This window comes from Danio rerio, chromosome 6, assembly GCF_049306965.1.
Source record: "Danio rerio strain Tuebingen ecotype United States chromosome 6, GRCz12tu, whole genome shotgun sequence".
NCBI lineage: Eukaryota > Metazoa > Chordata > Actinopteri > Cypriniformes > Danionidae > Danio > Danio rerio.
Genome location: NC_133181.1, coordinates 56,545,001 through 56,563,310, shown reverse-complemented (window position 1 = coordinate 56,563,310; position 18,310 = coordinate 56,545,001). Strand labels below are relative to the sequence as shown.

General features: G+C 36.9%; 1 protein-coding gene and 1 long non-coding RNA gene across 12 annotated transcripts in view; both read left to right on the top strand.

Annotated features, from left to right (window-relative positions):
- Positions 1-18,310, top strand: part of cacna2d2a (calcium channel, voltage-dependent, alpha 2/delta subunit 2a) — a 584,267-nt gene that overhangs the window by 196,129 nt on the left and 369,828 nt on the right.
- On the top strand, positions 3,817-6,534 carry LOC137496028 (uncharacterized). Its single transcript, XR_012408283.1, has 6 exons — positions 3,817-3,875; positions 4,205-4,311; positions 5,276-5,400; positions 5,573-5,658; positions 5,957-5,999; positions 6,097-6,534. It is a non-coding gene; the product is annotated as an uncharacterized lncRNA (long non-coding RNA).

Sequence of the window (18,310 nt, the reverse complement as noted above, 5' to 3'; positions counted from 1 at the left end):
GTGATTTATCTTGCTCTGGTTGGTCACATGGTTTAGTCAAATAGTTCAGTTTCTTATGATTGGTCAGATGACTCTGCTCTGATTGGTCAGATGGCCTTGAGTGTTGTAATTGGGCAGTTGGGTCCTACTATTCTCTAATTGGTGAACATTTATTATTTTGGTGAACAATACTTTATCTTTTGGAAATGTAAACAGAGGATTTGCTTTCGCAGCACACAAAACAGTGTTCTCAAAAGCAAAAGTGTTAGAATGTCAAAAAAACAAAAAACAAAACAAAACATTGACAGCCAATGAATTAGTCTAGAAATATGCAAATTTGCAGGTTTGTACAGGAAGTAAGTCTGGAATTACTGACGACTCATTTCAGGCAGTTCAGATTTGCTTTTTTATTTAGGAGACAGTAAGTCCACTTATCTGGACTTTGATCTTTGAAAGCTTTTAAGTCTACAGTACATCTACACCACACACCGCATTGAATGAAATGTAAAACCCACAATGGCATAATAGAGGCACTTTAATGTATTTTTCTTTCTTTATTGTATTTAATATCATAATGCATATACTTTTAGGCTGACGTCATTCAGGCTGACGAGATGAACATCAACAATATGTGATCCAGTCAGAAATGAGCCTCTGTTGGTCAAAATCTGCAACATTTTAGAATCATGCATGGGATCAATCGGTTAATTTAACTGAGCATTAAGTAATTGTGGCAGTGTGACAATTATGCTGATTATAATGGCTGTAGTTAAGATGTTGATGGTTTTAATGATGACACCAGAAAGCTGATGATGGTCACATAACTGTGCGCTAATGACAACGATAATGATAAAACTTTATAATAAGGTTTGAAGCTGATGAAGACCTAATTATTATGTTGTAAATGAAATCTAGCATAGCCAGATGTTGAACCATCATGAACTCTTCTCAAATTAAATCTGTCGATTATTGTTAAAGATCTGATGTAGTCAAGCTCATAACATTATTCATATGCAATAAAAAATGCTTTTGAGGATGTGGAATTATTATTTTTTGATTGATTTGAATGCTTTCATTGATAGTTTAGACATAAATGTAAATGTGCGTGTTTCTGTTATTTATGTAAACCAAGCTGAATCTGATATTACTTTTTTAATGCATCTTTAGACATGTTTATAATACATGCATTCTATTCTATTCTATTCTATTCTATTCTATTCTGTTCTATTCTATTCTAAATTGTAAAAAATGCTGTGTCGGGAAAACATGAAGGAATTAATTAAACTTTTTAGCTTTTACAAATTTAAGTAGTTTGAACATAAAACAGTAAAAGCCCAATCCCATTTCTAGCCCTTAGCACTTCCACTTCCCCCTACCCCTTGATTTGCACATTCATGTGAAGGGTTTGGGGTGTCCCAATTCTCTTTAGCTTGAGTGCATAGGGCTAAGGGGAAGGGCTAGATAGCCCTTGAAGCAGAGATTTTTCTGGACTGTTATGTTCCCCTCAACTCTGTCTAGGGGGACACGGGTACGCAACAGAATTTTGTGTGTGTTAGCAATGAGGTCCCATGAGCAACCTCTCAAAGGACTAAACAAAAGAAAAATGCAACCTGAATGAAGATTAACAAAATATTTATTAAAGGATTAAGGGAGGGTTCCAAAAAAAACTTCAAGAGGGGGTTCAAGCCAAAATAACAAACAAAAGTTCTCTAACTGAGAGAAAGGGAAGAACTAAATAATCTATAAAAGAAAAGAAAAATACATCAAAAATACTCTCACTCCCTTACTAACATAAACAGGAGAAAACTGTTACAAAAAGAAAAATGGCACCCCCTTTCTACTAACCCAATCCCTGATTAACAAAGAGTAAAGAGTGGTTAACAAAGTAGTATTTAAACATAAATTAACTTACAATCAAAAAGAGGTTGAAACAAAGGCTGTATCAGATAGTCAACAGCATCAACAGAACTTAAACAAATTAAAGTTCCTAATCAACAAATAATGCTTAAAGGATTAAACAAAGCATATTTTTAAAGTCTCACAAAAGAGCCTCAACACACACACAAAAACACACTGTTCCATTGGAGACGAGCTGCTTAAATGCCCACGACTTTACTCGTCCTCCAATCACTGAATGGTTCATTAGTGGCAGCAGGTAACGTTCATCATCACCTATTAGGGTGTAGCAGAGAAAGAAAGAAAGAAAATACAAAACAGAAACAAATATGTCCTGGGACGTAACAGGACCAAACTAAAAACCAAGGGGTATGTAAATTTCCCAGGACACACCAGCCACAGTAGCAGCATGGCTGCACACGGAATTCAGGAGATGCACAAATGAGTGTTTTTTGTAATTATTACGAATTTTCACAAACAAACAAACACATGTTTTAATACACTTATGACGGTATTCGTGTTTTAATGTCATGCTTTAAAAAAAGCTAAAAAAAAAATTGCTAAATCTATAATCCATAATAATAACTCCTGTATAGCAGTCCCACAACATACTTTCACATGTGACACTTGAATACCCTATCAGAAAAGTCTAGTGGCTGAGAATGAACTTTTTACAGCGTCTGCTATAATGTTAATGCTGTTTTTGTGTGTTTGCATAGATGAATATGGACATGGTGTAAATGCACAGTACAGTTACGAGCTTATTGCCTCATTATATCGTTATGATAACATGATATTGTTATCAATTTCCTGAAGATAAAAATCAAAAATCACGCAACTGGAATAACTACAGCAGTCGCCATCCTCGATCTCATATGAAGTAAGAGATCGTGATGACATAATACAATGTGTGCAGGTGTTGTAGTGCTGTCCCATTTCTTAGGGGTACATTTTTAAGCCCTTCCTCTTTACTCTCTGTTTCAAGGGCCAAAGCGAAGGGTAGAGGTAAAGAAAATAGAATTGGAAATGGGATTAAGTGCCCCATCTACCCCCCCCCCCAAAAAAAAAGAAAAGGGAATTGTGTTGTTTCAGCTCAAGTTAAATAATTAGTTTGAATTCTATTCTATTCTATTCTATTCTATTCTATTCTATTCTATTCTATTCTATTCTATTCTATTCATTCATTCATTTTCCTTCAGCTTAGTGCCTTTATTCATCAGGAATCGCCACAGCAGAATGAACTGCCAACTTTTCCAGCATATGTTTTACACAACGGATGCCCTTCCAGCTGCAGCCCAGTACTGGGAAACACCCATACGCACTCATTCACACACATACACTACGGCCAATTTAGTTTATTCAGTTGACCTATAGAGCAGGGGTCACCAATCTTGTTCCTGGAGGTCCGGTGCCCTGCAGGGTTTAGCTCCAACTTGCCTCAACACACCTGCCTGGGTGTTTCACATATACTTAGTAAGACCTTGATTAGCTTGTTCAGGTGTGTTTCATTAGTGTTGGAGCTCAAATCTGCAGGACACCGGACCTCCAGGAACAAGTTTGGTGATCTCTGCTATAGAGAATGTCTTTGAACTGTGGGGGAAACCAGATCACCCGGAGGAAACCCACGTCAGCATGGGGAGAACATGCAAACGCCACACAGAAATGTCAACTGACCCAGCCAGGACTTGAACCAGTAACCTTCTTGCTGTGTGGCGACAGTGTTGACTACTAAGCCACCGTGTCACCCTCTACACAGCAAATTCATCAGAGTTAAATTCTCGGTGTTGAAGCATTTCAGAGTAAAGTGTTGACGTTAAAGAGTTAGATTTTGATAAATGAATATAATAAGAGTTAGAATTGATTTTATTCAGTGCGAAATCAAGGAGTTAAGTTTTCAACACTTGGTGGTGTTATTTCCAACATCCGGGAATTCATGCAGCCCCAGTCACTGAAGAATTTTCCAGACGCCATTTTCCATCTGAGTTTTAGAACAGCAACTGGTGAGTCAAACTACCTCAATGTTGGTATTTTACTGACTTTCTTTAAGGAAATACAGTTGTAAACATATTGTTAAGTTAATAACTTTAGAATGGAGTGACAATTTTAAACTTCTGCGGTTCATTCATGGTCGTTTGTGTATCTAGCTTAACTGCATTACTATTCACTTCTTTTCAAGAATGTTTTTATAACTTTATATGCTCACGCATAACGTTACATAGTGCATAAAAACATCAAATGTACATGTTCAACACATTTCTGTCACGCTTAATGCCATTTTGTGCGTTGTTACCCATCTGTAAAATAAAATCGACACTCCTTTAATTCGAAGCAAACTAGCGAGGGAATCCCCGGAGCAGCCTAGCCTACTCTGCCCGGATGCAAACAGGAACAGAGGACGGTTTCCATAAGCTCTGGAGAGTTTCTAAAACATATCTGGTGAGTAAATGAACATATGCTTACTTGTAAAAGGCTTCCTGACTAAAACATATGATTGTTTGTTATTCGTGTATGTTAATTAGGTTGTTTCAAACACCGCGGCCATTTTAAACTGGTTCATTCGTGGCCGTCCATATACCGTTAGTCCATAGACTCGCGTGTTAACGTAACGTTACGCTTGAATTATATTAAGTGTTGACAACGTCGGAATGTTAACATTAATGTCTTTAAATGAACGTGTTTGCACTTTATCAGACATTTAACGTTACAGAAGTCTCCCGGAAGTTGCGGGACTAACGTTAACGTTATCCCGCAAATGCACAGAGACTCCCAGATGCCCAAGTAGATGCCCGCAAATGAATGATAATCTACCGGAAATCGCGCGTCTCCCGCCCGGTCATTAAACACTTTGCACACCCCTCTCCACCGCATCCCTCCCAGCTCTTCAGGTACGTCGCGCGCAAGTCACCCCCACCGCTCTTTAGGTATGTCGCGCGCAACTCACCCCACCGCTCTTCAGGTACTCATCTCTCCCGCTACCTCCCGCAAATCAACTCTGTATCCCCCGAAAATTACTTTTCCCTACTCGGGACGTCTGACGTTAGTAAGTTAGGCTATTTATGTAGTCAGGAACATCTTAGTCAAGCTTTTTCTCCCGCATGATATTGTGCTTTAAACGATAGGCTAAACTTAGCATGTGTACTGTACACAACATTTCCGTTTTATTAAAGACAATTTAGTGCGTTGTAAACAGCCACCTGTCTGTAAAATTAATTTACTGATTCATATTTGAGCAGCCTAATGATGATACAGGTTTGATTTGTAGATTTATTATCAATAATCAACATCTGAATCAAAAGATATCTGAAAAAGTGTGAGGCATACTTTGTGATGTTCATCTCTCTTTTTTATCTGAAGGTTATGCATATGTGTTAGATACTAATGTGTTGTTGTTTTTTAACAGCCAGTTCTCTATACAATAACACAAGACCCTGTGACAGTGGCTGATTAGAGACGGATGGTGTATTTCCAGAGTTGGTGAAATGACCAAGCACACCTTCTTGGTCATATGTGGTGATAATAATGAAGGTATGTTTGATAAAGTTCTGTATTTGTTTCACAATAAGCTGAGAGGGTATTAGAGCATTAGAGAATAACAAATGACATGAAGGTGATAAGTTTTGTATTGTGGGTGAACTGTTACTTAATGTTTTGCTCTTTGCTTTGCACTTTTTCTCTTCTGCTTATCCTAATATTTTAGATTCTATTTGGACCTGAAACATCTGCTAGACTCCAGGAAAGGTGGCGTCAATACTGGACCTGAAAGGGCCTAACAAGTTGAATCTGGTAAAGAAACACGCACGCACACACATACACGCACGCACACGCTTACAGAAAACTGTACGTTTATGAATATTTTTTACACTGTGGCCAATATTTTGGGGAAGTCAGCATCACTAAATGATATAAAAGATTTTAAGCTCCTCTAAATTTTGCTCCAAGTGTTGTGTTAAATTCAGGATTCTGGACAGACAGCTGCCTGTTTTTCCAGTTCTAGTCATAGTGGTTAACCTAATTGCTTTTGGAGATCCAACAGTGATATATGTGTTTTTTCCACTTTTCCATATCCTGTCACCTCAACCAGCTGGGAGAGTCAAGTTGTGGATCATCATGAAGATTTTCAAAAGGTGAGTTTAGATTTCTTGAATGTTTTATTTACTTTAAATGTTCTTTTAAATATATCATAGAATTTGATTGCAATTTGTTTTCAAACATTTTTCTTAGTCATGCTGGAGTCTTGAAGAGTTCTTAGATGAGCATCACCCTATATCCGTGCATCAGGAACCACCAGACGAGCGATCAGCAGCTGCTACATCGTCATGGATAAAAAGGACATCCTGTGGCTGGGAAGCACTTCATTCACAGGACATGCTTGATGAGATTTCCTAGCTCCAGTTTGTTTTCACACAAGTTTACAGCATTTATACCTTTATTTAAACTGCTGTGTTTGATATGGAGGAACAAGGAAACACCAGAAGTGAAAGATTTGCACGCCAAGTTGTTTAAAATGTAATTTCAGAAGAAAACTATGCGTTCAGAAGAAAACTATGAGTGACGATACTGTATATTGAACTTTCAAATTGCTCTGATGAATAAGCCTTTTTGAGCACTGGTCATACATATTTTGTTGATACTGTCTGTACTAATAAAACATTTAAAGCATATTTGACATTGTTGCATTTTAAAAACTAAATGAATTGTTGAAGTGGTGAATGTTTTCAAATAAAATGTTTTTTATTTTGTAATTTACAGTCTATTTGACCTTTTTACCATATTTACACTCAAGAGAGTTGAATAAAATAACAATATATTACACCAGGCGGTGTTAAATATAGTTAAATTTTTTAACTCTGCCCAGAGTTAAAATTAACCCTTACTTCGGTGTCAATGTGCCAACCCTTTTGAAAGTGTTGATTTAACTCTGTTTTGAGTGGACCCCATGAGACACTTTCAAAGTGTTGAAATTAACACCCATAGAGTTGTTTTGGGTCCCCACATTTTGCTGTGTATTCAATTCTATTCTATTCCATGTTACATCACCAACTTTGCCAAATGTGTTAATTAATGCTTTCAATGCACATAATATATTTGTTTAAAATTAATGCTATAAATTAAATACGAAGCCATGTTGTCGATAAATAATCAAATATATTTAATCTAATATTATTGTGTGAGAATATAATGGTGTAAGACATAAGTGGCAATTCTTGAACACTGGTTAATATGTAGCATAACCCATCATCATCTTGACATGTTTCTTTTCATATTTCTCTCAGATCTCACAGACTCTCTCCTGTAACTAACACTGGTCTCAGTGGTGTTGGTAGAGTATATTATAGATTTGTCATTTCTATAGTACAAACTGTGGCTGTGCTTGGGGCTGTACTGCAGGGCTTTGGCTCTTGATGAATTATGTATCTGTTGCTGGACTGGTCTGTTATGGCAGGGATAATATTTTGTGTGTGTGTGTGTGTGTTTAGCTGGACTGGACTTAGGCAGGGATAAAGCCGTTTGTATTGGATAGAATTTGCCCCAGAAAGCGGATAATAAAAACATCGGGCAAATCTCTGATTGAGTTGTATAATGTTGTTTGTGTGTTTGAACGTCAGTGCTAATAATTAGTTATTTGTCATTTAATCAAATGTTTTGCTTACTTAACGTGACCTGAAGTTAGGGCTGGGTTGATAAACAATATTATATCGAATCGCAATGTCAATAATAATGATAAGCTCTGGACATTTTTACTCTATATTGATCTAAAAGACAAACACACAGCAGAAATGTGCAACAATGGGAATGTAAAAGTGTGTTGATATTAGAGATGCACAGAATTTTGGCCACCAAACATTTATCATCCGATAAAATGTTATGCCGTTTAATGGACCCTCTAATTTTTGTGGCTTCAGTCATTGCTGGGGAACTCTTTTAAAACTGGAAGCATTAACAACTGATACCGAAATATATATTGTTATTGTTCAATATGGAAAATAATTATTGAGGTTGCATTTTTGCCATATCACCCAGCTCTACTTAAAGTGAAGATAAGCTTAAAATAGACTTAGGATAGAATCATCGGCATCATCAGATTTTAACACTACATCTCTGGCCTGTTTTGGATTACCAGATATATTTATTTTATTACTTAGTTTGTACAAATATTGTGTTTACACTAATGCATTGTCTGTGGAAGTCAACGGAGCGAGACTTTATATGGGTATTGTTAAATTGCACATCATTTAAAATTTTCTAATTTCACAACACCATCTATAGTGTATATATTCATACAGAAAAACAGTTTTGAGTTAGAGTTTTTCCTAATCGCAAAGAAGCTGTCCAAAAAGAATCAATCTCCCTGAGCCACTACTTGCTAAGTCTTACGTTAAGTTCCAAAAAAGGTATTTTGGCATTGTGTATCGGTATCTGTATCGGCGAGTACAAGAAAAAAAAAATTATTGGTACTTGTAGTTGTCTATTAAAAGTTTTATAGTTTCTTTGTCAAATGAAGAAATGGTGATGTGCTAAAATTAATTTAGTAGTAATTCGATAAATATTAAGTAATGATGATAAATACATGGAGTAAACCCCCCCTCACTGTTTTAGTTCATTAAAAATGTTTGTAGATTTATTTTAGACGCCTCATACAACTGAAAGTTACTGGCTGCTGTGTCTTTAATGTGGTGTAAAGATTATTATGCAATATGAAAACATCAAGGAGGATGCAGCAAAAATATATATATTAAATAAATTAAAACAACTATATCATAATTACTATTTAGTTATTTATTTTTAAACTTCCCAGGTTCTCCTGGTTGCAATTCCGGAATATTCATTGCCAATCTTAAGCCAATTCTAATGGGTTGTTCAATTTCGAATTTCCCCAACCATTGCAGAACCCAGGAGACCAGAGTATGTGCTCCAGCTTGGCTGTCCCTGGTCCACTTTATTTTATGCAACACCTTTAAATTTGAAAGGGAAACATAAGAGCAATCTTAAGCAAAAAAAAAAAAAAGACCCCTATCCTATAAGTTTTTTTTTGTAATATCTTAAACCAGGGGTGTCCAAACTTAGTCCTGGAGGGCCGGTGTCTTGCTGAGTTTAGCTCCAACTTGCTTCAACACACCTGCCACAAAGTTTCTAATGTGTCTAGCAAGAGCTTGATTAGATGATTCAGGTGTGTATGGCTGCGTCCGAAACTGCCTACTACTTAGTAGGTACTGCATTTGAATTTAAACGTTCTACTCGGCCATTAGAAAACTACATTCTATACAGTATGAATGTGAAAAGTATGAATGGAATTCGGACGTACTACATATTTTGTCATGGTCACGTGACCTGCCTGTGTCAGTTGCCTCGCTTCACTCCCATTCATGAATTTGCTCGCGGAGCATCATGGGATAGCGCAGCATGCATGGGATGCGCACTTTAGAATCTCGCTGGAAGTAGTAAGTCATCCGGGTACTTCTCACAAACTGATTTTCGAACTGAATTCGCACATACTTCTCGCCTCGCTACTGATTTTAGCGTACTGTATAGTATGGAAGTATGCGGTTTTGGACGCAGCCTTTAATTAGGGTTGGAGCTAAACTCTCCAGGACACTGGCCCTCCAGGACCGAGTGTGGACACCCCTGTTTTAAACTGACAAGTAGCAATGTTTTTTCTTTCCCTTATATTTGTTTATTACAAAGATGGTTTGTTTTTGGGGGTGGTCACTCGCACTGGCCCGACAGTGGAAAAGTGGTTGTTCCTTGTGCCACCTGGTGGATATTGCGTTAGGCACCAAAATGTTTTTTTTTTTTTAATAAAAAGGCGGCCTCTACTGCTGCAGCACTGTGCGTGACAATTTGCAGCACTGCGCGTGAAGAAACGGGCAGTGGCCACATTTGTAGAGCATGTTTTTGCACAAAAACAGTGTAAACTTGTCTCAAACTAAATCTCTTGACTGTCTTTTAGATAAAACATTATTTAATATTCTTCACTGAATAAAATTAAATGTGTCTTGCAGTAAGAATTACACACAGCCTTATTTACATCATTAAATTCATTTGTAGGCCAAGAACATTATTAAATATTAGTTCAAATACTCAAATAATGCACAGAATTAATGTTTCCCTTCTGCAAATGCATCGACTAATGCCGAGTTCAGACTGCATGATTTTCAAACTAGTCGTGTCACAGATGTTTTCACACTGCATGACTGTCTGGGCCAGCGTTTCGTCGCTGCTTTGTTTACACTGCAAGATGGTTTGGCGACATGGACATTCACATTGCATGACTTTACTATAGGGAGAATCGCCGACAACTTCGTCCAAACTACGTCTCACAGCCAAAAACATGTAGTATATCTTTTGTTATTAACTACATAATGAGAAAGAAGCCTTTAATGGGGTAGAACATGTACATGTTTGCTCACCTGGTGTTTAAAGGGAATTAGCCATTTCTCCTCAACGTTGATAATAAACTAATTTCTTTCTGTATGAAACGTCAAACAGACACGGTTGCTCCTCAGTCCTGTCAAACCTCCACTAGTTTTTCCTCCATTTCGTGGGTCCAAATAAACCGAAAAAGAGCGCTTTTAACTTCTCCCCCAGCCTCCCGCTGACCTGCAGCAGGTATACACACACGAACACACAAGTGAAAGCTGCTCTCTCATTGGCTGTAGGCGATCGCCGATGTTATTTTTTTAGTCAAAACTCAATTCACACGGCATGATTTGAATCGCCGACAGCTCCAGATATTTAGCACGCCAAATATCTCGCAGGCATCGGCGACTCATCGGCGATTCTCTCAGATCGCGTCTTTGATCGTTCATACTGTGTGATTGTCACTCACGTGCACGAGCAGCGATTTGCCTGTGATTTCAGGCATTTGTCGGCGATTTCTCAAAACCTGTCGGCGAGCCAAAATCGGGGTTAAAAGCACGCAGTCTGAACTAGGCATAAAATGATCATCAATGCTAATCAACAATTTTTTTTCGGAGCTGTAAACCTGCAAAGCCCATTTGTTATTCTTTTACTTCAAATCTTGTCGCATCAGCATCTACTTTTTTAAACAGTCACTGTAAATTTCACTATATGAGTCAGTTGTTTTTTTGTGGTTTAAAATGACTGCTTGTGTGTTCTGTCTGCATTAACCAGCGAGACGTTACTGCTCCAATTAACAGCTTTTAGTCACGGCTTCTTGGATGACCCCGTTTAACATCGTCTACATGTGCTCTCCTTCAGATGTCAGACTGGTTCACGCAAACACTTGCTGCGCGAATGAACACCGCACATACTAATAACAGAATGAAGCGGGATTTGTGCAGTATTAAGAGGATTGTAAATAGTCCTGATTTGATGGTCAGTTCTGTAAAGAATGAAATTAAAAAGATCAACTTCTTTCTTGAATAGTACAAATGATTGTGATTTTGGGATGAATCTAATTTTCAGCTGGTGGAAATTATCAGCCGGAATTGGCATTTTAGGTTTTCAGCCTAAATATGTGACCTGATCCTACAAAAGAGTCACATTTAGGGCTGCACAATTCTGGATAAAATGAGAATAAGATGTTTTTTGGTTTTGTTCAAAGTCAAGATCATGATTTTCTCATGATTCTGTAGATGTGAAATAAAGCTTAACATGGGTAGACTATTATTATTTTAATTCTCAAACAGACAGTATGGTAAAAGGCTCCCACGTGATTGCTCTGTGCAACAAACTGAACATTATTTACAACTTTATATACAACTTTAGGTAACACTTCATTTTGATGGTCCATTTGAGTATTAGTAGAGTATCTGCTTAATACTTGCTGATACTGCTCCTTCAACAGACTTTTAACTGACTATATTGCAAGTACAGAGTGTCAACTTACACTAGCCCTAACCCCAACCTTACAGTCTACTTACCATCTAATGAGAGTTAGTTGGCATGTAGATGCAATGTAACTTAATCAACCCAGGCTCGTTCTGAAAACGACGTTTCTGGAGACCGCGAAATACGTCCCGTGAGGTACATATGGCTGCATTTCATTTTTTTAAGCGAAGGCTACGGGGCAGTGTGACGCCGTTCCCTTTCGGGCTTGCCGGCTGACCGCTTACCTCCTTGTGGAGAGCTTTCCCGCTGCAGTCAGTTTGTCCGGTCAGCTCATCGTGTGCGGCGGCGGACTTCAGATGCAGAGAGGAGGAGTTGACAAAGGCGTCCGAGTTCGAGTCAAGGGAAGAGCGGTTCCAGAAACCAGGTAAGACAAAAACAAAATCCAAAAAATAAAGCGAACGAGTTCATAACAGGGTGAGAACATGGTGAAATCCGAAAACGTGGTTAAAAAAAAACAGATGAGGGCTTTTCTTTTTCTAGTTGGCTTTTCTAAATTGTTGCTCGGGTTTAGGGAAGTGAGCCGGCGGACGGGTCAATCAGTAAAACTGGTTGGGTTCAGGGAAGGAGGAGGGTGGTTCAGCCGATTGGCCAGTCGCGCAGTCAATCATTCAGTCAGTCAGACAGCGGCCTCTGGTGGGTTGACGCGAGAACAGCGCGGGCGCGAACGGCACTCGCGAGAGACGTTCGAGATACGAAAAAGTGCGCACAGCGGCCTCTTGCGGATTCGCGAAAACAAAAACTGCACAAATACGTACCTCCCGGGCAGTATTTAGCGGTCTCCAGAAACGTCCACTGGACTACTTTTTCAGAATGAGCCTGGGTGGAACTTAATTCAATAAATGGAGCATTAAAATAAAGTGTGACCCAACTTTATTACCTCTTATTCGCAGCCTTTGCATGTACTATTCAGTAAAATAGTCATCATTTACAGGCGTGCGCACATCCTCTCTGTAGTAAATAAACAGTGCGCCAGCTCACAATCAGGTGTGTGTGGTGCATAAAGGGAGTTGTAGTCCATATGGAGACGGGATTATAGTCCTCCAGTGATCTGTATGGAATAGATCTCTGGTAGAGCTGCACAATTAATCGTATAAAGATCGCGATCTTGATTCGACCCCCTAGACGATCTTAATCCAGCATTTCTACGATTCTGTCAATCCTATTTTCAAGTTCAGGAGAGAAGCAATGGTGGCCGCACAAGTCTTCACATTGTTTTACGTACGTTGTTCAGCAACGTGGACACCTCTAAATGGTGTTCAAAGAGTCATGTTTTATTTATAAGATATAATTCACCTCAAAAATGTAATTTCTAATATTATAGTACCAAAAAGCCTCAATATCCATATGCGTATTGAACCATAAAGGTCGTACCGAATGGTTCAGTGTTACAACGAGTATCGCAACATCCCTATTTCTGTTTAGTATACTTACTCCTGCTGCTCACAATAGCGCTGTGCTGTTATGGCAATGCTGACTCTCAACTGATCGTGTTATAATTTTATAACATGATCATTCCTTCATTCTCCTTCGGCTTAGTCTCTTTATTCATCAGGGGTCGCCAACCACCAACTTGTCCAGCATATGTTTTACACTGCCGATGCCCCTTCTAGCCACAACCCAGTCTTGGGAAACACCCATACACTCTCACATGCACACACAAACACTACGGACAATTTAATTTATTCAATTGACCTATAGCGCATGTAATTGGACTTGTGGGGAAAACCGGATGAAACCCACATCAACACAGGGAGAACATGCAAATTCCACACGGAAATGCCAACTGGCCCAGCCAGGACTCGAAACAGTGACCTTCTTGCTGTGAGGAGACAGCGCTAACCACTAAGCCATCGTGCTGCCTTTTTCACATTTCAAAAATCTTTTAGTTTTACAATTACTCAGTCACACTTTACAATAAGGTTCATTCGTTAATGTTAATTAATGCATTTGCTAACATAAAAAAACAATGAACAATACATCTACTTAGGGTTGTAACAATATACCGGTATGACGGTGTACCACGATTTGAACGTGCACGATTATCATACCATGAACAATTGCATATCAACGGTTTTAACACTTAAAGACCGAGACAGCCGCCCGCGGCTAAAAATAAGTATTGCTCTTAAACGTTTAATAACTTTTGATCCGCTGATCCGATTCATACAATTCAAAGATTGGCATAAAGAAGAGAATCTCAGCTTTCCAGTGCTGTATCACATAACATTCGCGGACTTTCAGAGGCTCCGAAATCAGTGCGGTTATGTCATCAAAATTTGACAACGCTGATTTGACAAAGAAACGCTCGTCACTGTGTCTCCGGACAAATCAGACATGCATTGATGCATTGTCCCTCCTCCATGCCCAGATTGGTTCAAACTCGCTATATCCCAACCAATCAGCATAGGTTTCGCTTTTGTTTGTGGACCAACAATGAGCTTTTTGAACAACACAGAATGAGAGATAGGCATACATTTCTGCGCGGCTAAATACGCAAAAAAAAAGTTTTGCATGAAATAATTCTCATACTAAGTACTTTTGCATGCACAGCAGCACAGAAACATGACAAAACAGTGACAGCAAAGACGAACTGCTGCTCTTGCTGTTTTCAAAAGACGCAAATGAAGGTGCAGCTGTTTGTCTGCATTGCAGACAACCATATCCAAATCCATATCCACAGACAACCATATCCATGCTGGCACATAAAACCTAAGGATGTTCCATATTGAATCTAGTTTCGTTATGTAACTATTTATAGTATAGTAAATATTTATATCTATTTTTTTACAGAGGATTTGCAACATGTTTATTTGGACTTTGACACATTATTTATTATTTTCTTATTTTTTTTATTTGTTCATTGTAAGTGGTGTTGTTTATAGTAACTGAAAATATATTATTTGGAAAAAGTCAAATTTGCTTCACTGTTCTATTATTTTGTAACACATTTTTTCTGTTTAGTTCATTCCCATACCTTTTGGGCAAATACATTGTCAGTAAATAAATGCATTTTTTTCCCCCATAGAAAAACCTTTGTTCAGTCAGAAAACGTGTTCTTATTCTTTTCAGGGTCTTTGCTATGAGAATTACTATTTAATACCGTATACCGCCAAACCGTCAAACCGTGGTATTGTTTTAGACGATTATCATATCGTAGAAAATTCATACCGTTACAACCCTACATCTACTACTGTATTTGTTCATGTTAGTTAACGTTGGTTAATGAAAATACAGTTGTTCATTGTTAGTTCATGTTAACTCATGGTGCATTAACTAATGTTAACAAGCATGGACTTGGATGTTATTAATGCATTAGTAAATGTTCAATTATGATTAATAAATGCTGTACATTTGGTGTTCATGATTAGTTCATGTTAGTAAATGCATTATTAACTAATGAACCTTATTGTAAAGTGTTACCAATTACTCTAGAGCATTTATTAAAATAATAGATCATCATCACAGTCATTTTGGTTTTACTTTTTAGCCAAGTACTTCCATACATCCATACACATCCATAATTTTTGGTGATAGTTTTTGGCCTTATTTTTATTTCATTTTGGTGAATCCCTAGTTATATTTGAGTTCGTAACACATTTTACCACATTTAATTTAACTCACATTTATGCAGAAATGTGATAGAAATGCGGAAATGAGGCTCATTAACACTTTGTTTGGTGTTAGTATGTTAATTGCATGACAGTCATAGAGTATGTGCGACTATTTCATTTACAGCGCGCACTCATTACACTTGTGCTTGTTGCATTTTGCACTTTGTCTTCAAATCTAGTTCCTGGTTCTATATCCGCCAGGCTTTTCTAGCTTTTATTCTGTTCACTTTACGTTCCTGAGCTGCTTCCCCCCCCCACTTTTCCCTTCACTTGTTCCGTCTCGCAGCTGCGGTGAAATCCTTGCGGTTTTGTCTGGAAGGCGTTATGAATTTCTCTGTGATTCTGCCTCTCCCTGTCAGGTCCTTTGTCCTGCCGCAATTATCATAGTGATGGAAATGAAAGACACAAAAGAGGGAACATGATTTTCAATAGGCAGCTTTTTAAAGTCTTTGTTCGTTCCTAAAGTGACTGAAAGACAAAACAGAAATGGGGGGAAAACACACGGGGAGAGAAAAGACACGTTTGTTTTGTAAAACGTTAACATGCGAGATGTATCTTTGCATTACGACCATGTTCTGCTACTGTTTCTCTCTGTCTCTCTCTGTGCTCGTCTTCCAGACAGCCTAAGTTAAGGGCTTTTGTGGAATTTGTAACAGCTGAAACTTTGCTCGAGTCTAAACGGATAAGACACTTTCTGTGGTGTCATTTTCTGCTTGTTTTAGTGTTGCCTGCTAGTTTAAAAGAGACGTTTTGGGAAACAGAATTTGAGCAGTAAAGTTGATTACCACATGATCAATTCTTTAGATTTGATGGAATTCGCTTACAAAGGAAGTCAATTTTGAAATACATTTAAAGCAGAGATGTGCATTTAAGAGTTTTGTCAAAGAACAAACATTTTTCTGAAGTAAATATGTGCTGTGAAATTGCCTAAATTGATCTTTTTTTGGTGGGACTGCTTTTCTAGTTTAACCCTTAACTGCATTGCATTGGATTGCATTTCTTAACTCCTAATGTCACTTTTACACACATCTCTTCATTTCTAAAATATCAACCTCTACCAAATGGTTGAAATGTCGGTTTATGGTAAAAGTACCAGAATTAATATATATATATATATATACTATAAAAAATCTGAAAATATGAAATATTTAAAAGTCAATGTAAAGCATTTTTAAATACTAAATCATCTTTATTTTTGGAAGTATGCCATGAAATATTTCAGATTATCATTTAACATGTTTTCTTTCTTTTTTTTTTCTTTTTTTCAGTAAAACCAAAATCAAGTGTAGACGTGCAACAGGGTTATGTTTGTTTAATTATTTTTGAAATTCTCCAAATTACTTTAACAGTCATTATTTAAAACACTCAAAATATGGTCAACCATTTGATAGAGCAGGCAGTAATGAGCTGCTATATATAGATTATTCACCAAACTTTCTGTAAAAGTTCTGTAAAACCAGGCTTACCGACTTTAAATTGTTGTAGATGATAAAAAAAAATAAAACAAACAAGGTTAATAAGTCGATTTTATCCTATTAACACATTTAATATGGATGTTCGATGGCAAAACTGCCAAGCAGTGTGTATTTTTATTTTTATGCATTGTTTTATCGCTGTCTAAGTATTTTATTTTATTTTATTTTATTTTATTTTATTTTATTTTATTTTATTTTATTTTATTTTATTTTATTTTATTTTATTTTATTTTATTTTATTTTATTTTATTTTATTTTATTTATTTTATTTTATTTTATTTTTGTTTTATTTTATTTCATTTGAATTTTTTTCAATTTTATTTTTATTCATTCATTCATTTTCTTTTCGGCTTAGTCCCTTTATTAATCTGGGGTCGCCACAGCGGAATGAACCGCCAACTCATTCACCATATGTTTTACGCAGCAGATGCCCTTCCAGCTGCCACCCAACACTGGGAAACACTCATACACTCCTGCGTTCACACACATACACATTAATTAACATTAATTTATTAATGCATTTCAGTTAAATAACGTTATGTTGACTCACTGTGCATTAACTAATTTTCACAAGCACTTTGGATTTTAATAATACTAACATTAGTAATTGTTGAACTATGATTAATAAATCATTTTCAAGATTATCCATACTAGTTATTGTTAGTAAATACATTAAAATTAACTAATGCACCATTATTCTAAAGTGTCACCTATTTTTAATTATTTTATTTTATTTTATTTTATTTTATTTTATTTTATTTTATTTTATTTTATTTTATTTTATTTTATTTTATTTTATTTTAGAACTGGATATACATATAGTACATATAGCACCATGGTCGTTCCTTTCTCTCTGCTCCAAATGCTTTCCCATCTGTCCTCCACTATTCTATCCTAAAAAAAAAAAATGTTTATAATTGATAAATAAAAATATTCATAATTTCTAATAATTTCTTGCTTATTTATTGCATTAAAATAAGTTTGAAGACCTAAAAGACCCCTGAAGTGCAGGCCTGCACATAATTTATCAATTTTAATCTCTTTTTTCCCCTATATTCACATAAAGATTAAATTATTACTCCAATGCTACATTTTTCATTGTATGTCAAGTAATGACTCAACAAATATCCCAGAGATCTTTATATATCCTCTCAGAGGACACAGGAGTCTTTTTGACATTGTCTTTCAGTTTGGCTGGTGATTTATTTCCGTGTGCTTTTAATCTATTTGCAAAATCTAAGTCCAGAACGACTAAAAGCCCCGTTCATTTGTTTTTTGACGACACTTTCCGCTCGTCACAGTGATGCAGCACTCTTTCAGCCGTATATATTCGGCTCTGTCGCGAATGACCCCTGTGTTTATACACCTTTTATCAGAGCTCTGCTTTTTGTGTTCAGAGAATTTAATCGCAGTGTAATTGGGTGTTTTTTAATATCAAAGTGGGGTGAAATTATAGGCTTGAGGTTGATAAACAGTGGAAAGGGCTGTGAGGGAATC